Below are 7,847 nucleotides of genomic sequence, written 5' to 3'. Positions count from 1 at the left end.
CATGGTATCAGAGAAATGTTGAAGACAGATCTAGAGCTCAGAAGTGAGAGGAGAAATTTTGCAGCTTTAGAGGGAGTCTCTGAGAAATTTTTTTGAGTCTGTGTAGAGGTCCAACTAGGAGGTGCGAATTACTGTGAATAAGCATTCCATTTCTAGTTGCAGGTGCAGGGAAGTCTTAATATCCTAGTAGCACTTCCAACAGGTAGTGGTGTTTCCAAGAAGCAGTTTTGGTGAGCTGATCAAAGATTTCATTGAGCAAATTTGGGCATAGTGATTTTGCAGTAGTTTTTGTAGTGGCAGATCGGTGCTGATCGGAAGAGGGAAAATAGCACACACAGAGGAAGAGGAATTTCTCATAGGGTTTCCAGATCCAGTTTCCAAGAGAAGATCCATGATTTCTAGTTGCGCTAGGCCGTAGTAGTTTTTCCAGTCAGCCAGTGCAAGCCTCAGGAGCAACAGATCATGTGTCAGATTCCAGAGAGGGACTTCTTGAAGGTTGAGTAAGTTGCCCAGTTGAGGTGGCAGACAGTGTGAGTGTCGAAGAAGGATATCCGGAGGTAGACAGTTGTGGATCTACGCATTCCAGAAGGAGTGTGAGTAGCGGAGAGAGAGGATGACCAAGAAAGGGAGGATATTCCTGTTTATCTCCCTATTTTGATTTTTGCGTAAATGGCCTCAAAAGGTCTTCGAGATAAGGATGGGCTAGATGGATCCTCTAACTATTGTATTTGGAAAGCCATAACGTCTTTCCTGCTAGATGAGCATGGTCTAAAGATGTATGGAGAGAGAGTTATAACTGTACCTACAATCCCACAATAGCTAGAGAATTACAATAAGGAGATGGCCAAGGAGAAGCAGTTGATCCTTAATGAAGTTCGAGATCATATAGTCTCACACTTAGCATGTTTATTTGTGGTAGCATCAAATGTGCTCTAGGCCTCAAATTTTGCAGGGAAGCTTGGGAACATGTATTCCAAAGAACCCAGAAAGCATTTTGGGAAATTCCACCTAGAGACAATTTTATTAAAATAATTAATATTTTTAGAGAACACACTAGATGATTAGTCATTCTATTCTCTAGAGCGGGGTTTGCTAAGAGAGATAGAATCAGTGATCGGGAGATCAGCTGAGGGGCATTGAGTACAGAGAAATAGAGAAGGAAGAGATTGTGTCGGGATAGTAGCACAACAGCCAAGGAGGGTGACGCAGAGCCAGCACGGGCTCACGCAAGGTCGTGCGGAGGCAACCAAGTGTTGCGCAAAGCACCAGAGGGGCCAACGCAGCTGACGCAGAGGCTCCCAGAGCTGACGCAGGGCCTCCTGGGGCTGACGCAGGCCAAGAAATGTTGACGCAGGGTCAACGTGGGACAGAGTGGGGCTGACACAGTCCAGATTGGGAGACGCTAAGGTTGCAGGAGCAGTTTTGTGCTGAGGAACTGCCAGAAGGATTTTCCGGGATTTCAGCCAGGAGATTTCTCTCAAACTATGAGGTATAGCTGCTAAGGAAATTCTCTGTTGGGTAGGCCAGTTTCGGCACCCAGATTGTACTCTGATATTGCTTAATAAGAAAACCCTCAGATAGTTGCACCGGTTTTCCCGCATTGGGTTTTTTCCTGGTACATTGGTCCAAAAATAATGGTGTCATGTGGTGTGTTTGTTCTTGTTTCTTTTAGTTGCCGATCTGTAATATGTTGAGCATGAACTGGTGTTTATTTTCAGTATTTACTTTGTAAATAACTTGTTGAAGAAAAAATAACAAGTAGGTAGGAATAAATCAGAAAAGGTGCATGAAGGGTTTCTAACTAAGGAAAATTAAAAAGTTCAACATGGTATCAGAGGGTGATTAGAGATCACAGGAGGACTAAAAGACATCAACAGAGCCAGCCAGAGCCATGTAGAAGAAGCCAGGAACTGCGCAGAGCCTGAGAGAGGCCAGCGTTATTGACGCAAAGGGCCACAGGGCTGATGCAGGGCATCCCAGGGCTGACGCAGACCCATCTAGGGTGACGCAGAGCCAGTGTGGGGCAGAGAGGGGCTGACGTAGTTCATAGAGAGGCAGTTGCTGGAGTCTAGAAGGCTGCATGAATATTTCAGAGTGGAGCTGGTGAGGTACTGTAGTCAGAACAATACCTGACAACGATTAGTGAAAAATTGATTTGAAGGACTTATAAGACACTCGTAGAGCTGCCTATTAAAAATACCTTTGAGGATACTTGAAGATATTTGGAAGACTTGTAGAAGCTAGTCTTGATGATATTATTGGAGACCATGATGATGCCCTCATGAGGTAACCTTGAAGAAGTTGCTTGGGTATGATGAAGAGCAGTGGTGACACCTTCTATATGATAAGGTTGTCATTGATGATGTAGCGAGAAGACTACAGTGAAGCTGAAGATTGACAGGGCTTGGTGAAGAAGACCTTGGGCCGTGAAGTACAACCAAACATACCTTGACAAAGTGAAGCTATAGGGTTGGTGCCTTGGATAATATAGGGTTGGAGCCCTAGACGATCAGAGTGCTCAAGAAACCAGGTCGAAGCCTGTACCAAAGAAGGGTTAGTGCCCTAGGGGTTGGAGCCTCTAAATGCAAGGTTGGTGCCTTGAGAAGATAGGGTCGGTGCCCTAGAGGTCGAAGCCCCACAAAAGTCCAAGTTGGTGCTTGGCAACAGGTTGGAGCCAGGGAAATTGAAGATTGATATCTTCATCTAGGGTTGGAGCCCTATATACATTGTACTTGATTTATTGTGAAAAAGAAATTATTAAAAGCATTTATTCTTATTGTTCATTTGTGTTCTAAATATAAGTAATCTAACAGGTAAAAGTAACGATTGAAAAGAAATATTGATTCACCCCCCCCTCAGTATTTCCAAAATTGGTATCAGATCCGGTACCTTCACTCAAAGCCTAACAGCTTGAAGGTTGATCATTAGAACACAAATGGCAAAGCCAAGGAAGAAAGTCTCCAATCCTCCTAAAGATGTGTCTCTCTCAATCACCGAAATTGAAATCAATCAATTTGTGAAGGCTCCATTTTTCAATGGAAACTTTGGTATATGGGAGGCAAGAATGAGGAATTCCTTAAAGACTCAAGGCATTGAAGTCTGGAAATTGGTGATTGTTGATAGCATGATGGATGGAGAATTCAAGGAGTACAATGCAAAAGCGATGAAGGCTATCTTGAATGGGCTACCTGATTCTATGAAGGCCAATTTTGAAAAATGTTCATCAGCAAAAGGAATATGGGATAAACTTCAGGATCTTCACTCAAAAGGAGCGTTGACAATGATCTCTAGTCAAGAAAATGATCTAGAGCCCATCAAGGAAGCTGAAGATAAGAGTGATAACACCAAGGCTAAAGAAGACCTAGAAGATGAAAAGAATGAAGAAGATTTTGAAGATCTCCTCACTAAACTTATGGCTGCGATAGAAGAGATTAACAATTTGAAAAACGAAAATGAGGAACTTAAGAAGAAAGCGCAAGTTGGTGACCAGGGCAAGACAAGGAAGGAAATTGACGTTGTCAAGCTTCAAGTACAAGAAAGAGATGAGGAGCTCACAAAGATTAAGGAAGAATTTCATCAAAACAAGAGAAAGCATCATGAAGAAGTCATATCCATGACAAATCAATTGGATAAGGCAAAGAAACGGGAAGATACCTTGTCAAGCCTCCTTGAACAAAGGCACGAAAGTTTGAACAAACTTGAAGCAGAGATTGGTCAATACAAGGAAGAGGTCTCCTCCCTTAAATCACAACTAGAAGAAGAAAGGAAACAAGCACAGGGAGCTGAGAAGGCAACGGAAGCATTGGCATTCATAGAAGGACAAGTTGATAAAATAGAAAAGGAGAGAAACACCATGACACGCCAACTACAAGAGAAGGATGATGACATCATCAAATTAAGAGCAGAAATCATCTCATTTAAGGCCCAATCATGTGAAGCAACCAAGATGATGGAAGAAAAGAAGAAGCAACTAGTTATGAAAGATGAAGATTGTGAAAAGTTAAAAGGAGAAACTTTCTTTCTTAAAAAGGAAGTTGACTTGCTGAATAAGAACTTGAAAAGCTCTCAAACCCTAGATGACATCCTAAGTCATCAAAGGTCTCCCCTTGATAAATCAGGCCTTGGCTATGCAGGTGAATCCTCAAGCAAGTACGAAAATGCTTCAAACAACAAAGATGTAAGGAAGCCAGGAAGAAATGTTGATGCTCGCAGCAAAGACAAGAGTCAAGCTGACATTGGAAAAAATCGTACTCCAAGAAGAAATGCAAATGGTGTCAAGGATGCAAGAAGCAATGGTTATCATCAAAGGGTCCCAAGGCAAAAAGACTTCAGAAGTACATCAAGGATACCTTCTTCTCCCAGGTACGAGAGTATATTTCTTGGTTATTGCTATTTTTGTACAAACTTTGGGCACATGGCAAAAGATTGTAGGGCATATCACAAAGATAAATAGAATGGTCCCCGTCAATCTCCGAGAAGCAATTTTGCAAGAAGAAGTCATGAATTCTTATTCATGAACAACATAGAGTGCTTCAAGTGTCATAACATTGGACATATGGCATGTGATTATAACGTGAGTTGGGCACCTACTCAAGGTAGAACTATGCCAGAGAAGAAAGTTACACTAATATGGAGAAAGAAGCAGATTCATTCCGAAAATCTCTTGAACTCTCCAGCCAACAACACATGTTGTTGACCTGATCCTTGATAATCTGAGTATTTAATGGGGAGACTCTGTTAGAAAGAAGACCATGCATACAATTAGGGGGAGCTTATGATGATTAGGCATTCTTGCAGAAGCTATTCGTGAATGGGCCCTATGAAATCCTTGATGAGCCACATGGACAATCATCCTTTGATAGATCATCTCTTAGGAGAAATTCCATTGAAGAACATGAGCCCTTATTCATCCATGAACTATTATTGAAGATCTCTTCCACTTGATCACTAAGCAGGTAATCTTTCATGAGCTAGAGGAGGTCGTGCAGACAGGGGTAGTTGGTTCACCACATGAAGAAGTGCAAACATATCATGGACCACATTTCCAGAAAGAAGAACACCATGACAGGGGGAGTTCTTGGGCACCCCATTCGCCATTGATGTCAAAGGAGGAGAGAATGTTGGAAGGGCAAGAATATTGCCATCAATGACAAAGGGGGAGATTGTTAATCTAGGTTGTCATTGATGTCAATATGGCATTGACTGAGGTGTCAATACTCTTGAGAAGCCTGGTTCCAGATGATGATGTCTTGCCCTAAGAAGTTGCCAAGTGTCTAATTGGTGATCTAGGCCCTAGGTACAAGCCCTTGATGTGAAGAACTACACTTAATGAAGCCATACTTGTGATGATGTTATACTCTTATATATCCACACTTAATGATGGTGCTTGATGAGGGTTAGGAGACTAAGTGATGACGTCTCTGATGATTGAAAGAGACTTTCCTAATGATACTGCCTACAACATATCACTGCACCATTATATGATGACATGAGATGATGCACTCATTATTGCATACACTCATGATGAAATAAATGAAACACTCTTACATGATGACACACTCATACATTGATAACAATGTAGAACCCGCTGTCCCAAATATTACTCATGCTGTCCTAAAAATTTTATGCATAAAATTTAAGGACAGTCACAAAGAAAAATAATTTTTCCCAACTTAGAGGCATCTTTTCTCAATGGGACCTAGACCATATTAAAGAAGATTTTTTCCTCTTTCCAATGAGCCCTTACTTGCCCCGAAACTCCCAGCGGTTGATGAAATAATGAATTTTTAAGGTAAAAAATATGAAATTGCAGGCTAGCCGACCTACACTTGTCATTCATGTCGGCCTCCCTCCATAAGACACGTCCATTCATCTTAAACGTCAAACCAGTATTAATATGAGTTTGGACTCCTCATTTTAACCATCAGATTTCGGTGATCAATTCAGAGAAGAACCACAGAAGGAGATAAAAAGCCGAGGAGGACAGAAAAGGTATAGAAGTTGTAAAGAGGACAAAGGAGAATAAAAGGGAGAGATCAAGGGTAAAAGGAGTATTTTTCTAATGTTTGTAAGCAGAACGAGATCTCTGATTAAGGAAGTCTTCTGGGCATATTTTTTGTGATATCTAGAGTCAAATTTGTGGAGAAACAAGGGCCTGTTTTGAGGCCCTATCCAAATCTGATAGAGGCCTAATTCAGCCTTCTTGTGGCCTCCATCTAAAGACAATTCACACTCTATATGAAGCCCATCTAAGTGAATTTCATGAGCAGTCAAGTGTGAAAATCTGACTGTATTGACTGCAGACCTGAAACATTTAATTGCTGGAACAGACCTGGTCCTGAGGCTTCTATTTGGCCTCTTTGAAGCAGACCTTATCACTCTTAAAGATCAGACTTTATTTAGAGGACCTTCTGGAAGCTACAACCAAATTTTTTGTATATAGTTCTTTGAAGCATTACTGAGCATTGTTTTAGAACAGACTTATGCAGACTTTGGAGTAGCTGTTGACCCTTGTGCATAAATGTTTTGAAGCAGACTTTCTTGACCAGAACTTTGATCTAATCCTTCTTGTTGAGCTAATATAGAGCGGGCATCCTTGTCTCCACCTGGAGCACTATTGGAGACAACCTTATTAGAGTAAATTTTGAAAGCATTTTGGAAGCCCAGGTTATAGGAGCAGTTTTGGGACAAACTAAAGGAAACCTTGAAGAATACTTGAAGTGGACAAATCCTGTTGTTGGATAAGAACCTTGAAGAAATTTGGAACCTTGATTAAAGGAGCAGGCATTTGGAGCACCTTTTGAAGTACTCTTGGAGAAGTCTATTAAAGACACCTTGATCAATTCTTGAAGACATTTGAAGGACTTATAAGACACTCGTAGAGCTGCCTATTAAAGATACCTTTGAGGATACTTGAAGATATTTGGAAGACTTGTAGAAGCTAGTCTTGATGATATTATTGGAGACCACGATGAGCCCTCATGAGGTAACCTTGAAGAAGTTGCTTGGGTATGATGAAGAGCAGTGGTGACACCTTCTATATGATAAGGTTGATATTGATGATGTAGCGAGAAGACTACAATGAAGCTAAAGATTGACAGGGCTCGGTGAAGAAGACCTTGGAGCCGTGAAGTACAACCAAACATACCTTGACAAAGTGAAGCTATAGGGTTGGAGCCCTTAGAGTTGGTGCTCATAAACTCAAGGTTGGTGCCTTGGATAAGATAGGGTTGGAGCCCTAGAGGATCAGAGTCCTCAAGAAACCAGGTCGGAGCCTGTACCAGAGAAGGGTTGGTGACCTAGGTGTTGGAGCCTCTAAATGCAAGGTTGGTGCCTTGAGAAGATAGGGTCGGTGCCCTAGAGATCGAAGCCTCACAAAAGTCAAAGTTGGTGCTTGCCAACAGGTTGGAGCTTGGGAAATTGAAGATTGGTATCTTCATCTAGGGTTGGAGCCCTATATACATTGTACTTGATTTATTGTGACAAATAAATTAATAAAATCATTTATTCTTATTGTTCATTTTGTGTTCTAAATATAAGTGATATAACTGGTAAAAGTAACAATTGAAAAGAAATACTAATTCACTCCCCCCCAGTGTTTCCAACAATTGGTATCAGATCCAGTACCTTCACTCAAAGCCTAACATCTTGAAAGTTGATCATTAGAAAACAAATGGCGAAGCCAAGGAAGAAAGTCTCCAATCCTCCTAAAGATGTGTCTCTTCCAACCACCGAAATTGAAATCAATCAATTTGTGAAGGCTCCATTTTTCAATGGATATATGGGAGGCAAGAATGAGGAATTTCTTAAAGACTCGAGGCATTGAAGTCTAGAAATCGGTGATTGTT

Source organism: Pinus tabuliformis, chromosome 1_1 (assembly GCF_031772625.1).
Source record: "Pinus tabuliformis cultivar Carrire ecotype Pingquan chromosome 1_1, CPIR1, whole genome shotgun sequence".
Taxonomy (NCBI): Eukaryota; Viridiplantae; Streptophyta; class Pinopsida; order Pinales; family Pinaceae; genus Pinus; species Pinus tabuliformis.
Note: the sequence above shows the minus strand (reverse complement) of the source record.